The sequence below is a fragment of the Alligator sinensis genome, unplaced genomic scaffold (genome assembly GCF_000455745.1).
Source record: "Alligator sinensis unplaced genomic scaffold, ASM45574v1 scaffold557_1, whole genome shotgun sequence".
Lineage (NCBI taxonomy): Eukaryota > Metazoa > Chordata > Crocodylia > Alligatoridae > Alligator > Alligator sinensis.
In genome coordinates this window covers 877,725-879,580 of record NW_005842349.1, presented here as the reverse complement: position 1 = coordinate 879,580, position 1,856 = coordinate 877,725, and the positions used below count along the sequence as shown (strand labels likewise).

Below are 1,856 nucleotides of genomic sequence, written 5' to 3'. Positions count from 1 at the left end.
AGAGAGTCCAGAGAAGAGCCACGCGCATGATCAGAGGTCAGGGAAGCAGACCCTACGATGACAGGCTGAGAGCCCTGGGGCTCTTTAGCCTGAAAAAGCGCAGGCTCAGGGGTGATCTGATGGCCACCTACAAGTTTATCAGGGGTGACCACCAGCATCTGGGGGAACGTTTGTTCACCAGAGCGCCCCAAGGGATGACGAGGTCGAATGGTCACAAACTACTTCAAGATCGTTTGAGGCTGGACATAAGGAAGAACTTCTTTACTGTCCGAGCCCCCAAGGTCTGGAACAGCCTGCCACCGGAGGTGGTTCAAGCGCCTTCATTGAACACCTTCAAGATGAAACTGGATGCTTATCTTGCTGGGATCCTATGACCCCAGCTGACTTCCTGCCCTTTGGGTGGGGGGCTGGACTCGATGATCTTCCGAGGTCCCTTCCAGCCCTGATGTCTATGAAATCTATGAAACCTTGTCGCTTATGTCCTCAGACCAACATGGCTACAACCAAGAACCCCCATTCTGTTGCTCAAGCATTCATCCTCTATAAACAAGTGTTATTTACCTTGGCAAATTAGTCTCATATGGAATTGTTAAACCGACAGCAAAACCTCTTTTCTTCTTGTTCTCATTAATTACTAACTTTTATGGTTAATTTTGAATGGTTTTACTAATGCAATAGGAGAAAATAAAAAGCTGGGCTAGTGAGCACACACTTGTATGCTACATTCAGTGCCTAATAAATAGACTTTTCACCCAAATCCAGCTTACATTGGAAGTAGCCTGGCCACTTTCTCTTGGCTTGGTAAACATCTCAAAACTTACACCTGCTTTGCATAGCATTCCCTAGCTTTGTAAAAACAGGTTTCTTTGATCTATGGTACTGAGTATTACTGTCAGAGCTGCCCCTTGATTGGGCAGTGAATTGGGGTGACAGTGCCAGACAGGCCCCGTGGAAAGCACCATTGGCACATGCTGAGGGTGCCACCACTCGATGCACAGGCTGATATGTGCACCCCTAGGGTTGCCTCTGATTACTGTACTAACACTTCATTTCAGATGATAATTTTTTTAGGTTGGCCTAACAAGTTGGCTCCTTGATTTAGCTGTTTTTGCTGTTGCTTTTCTATCTTCTATTTCTCTCATTTGTCTCTCATTGTGGTTCCTTTCCTAAAAGTCAGGAGAGGCATTGAATGGGTCACAGAGCTGCCAGAGGAGGAATTTGCTGTGCATAGTTATCAGTTTGAACTATTCAGACTGGTATTGCTCCAGATAAACCCTATTTTTCTCATTTTCTCCCCTCTGATTCACTATCAGTGCTCTTGAGTTAGTTCCAGTCTCAGTAGAACAATGGAAAGGGGAGGAGATTTCTAAAGGAGTTTAAAGTCAGGTTTTGTGAGAGGGTGAAAGATTATGGCATGCAGAAACAAGGAGTTGGGTAATTTGGACTCTTCTGGTTCATACAACATTTACTTAACAAGGTCAATTGGTAGAAATTCAAGTTGACATAGTTAGACTTGACTTAAACATTAATTTTGTAAGTGTTTGACAGGGGGCTTGATGCACATGTCACTTTCAGATGAAAGGCGGAGGGAGAAGCAGCCTGCAGGTGTGGCAGAGGCCAATTAATAAGTCACCTAACCAGAAAGGGACTGGACTTGAGGCATATAAGCCACAGGGCCTGAGCTGGTTAGGCAGTCTAGCCCTTAGAACTGCCCAGAGAGGAGCTCCTGGGCAGCAGGCCACATCCGGTCTTCTGCCATAACATCTGAGCAGGGGTAAGCTCTGGCAGTTTGTGGAAAGGACTAAAGAGAGGTAAGGAGATCCCAGCTGGCGCAGAGTGGGGGGAGAGAGAGGAGC

The 1,856-nt window shown here is 46.3% G+C and overlaps 1 pseudogene; it reads left to right on the top strand.

Moving 5' to 3' along the window:
• The first annotated feature begins 1,710 nt into the window (after window positions 1-1,710).
• Window positions 1,711-1,856, top strand: part of LOC102376471 — a 24,791-nt pseudogene continuing 24,645 nt past the window's right edge.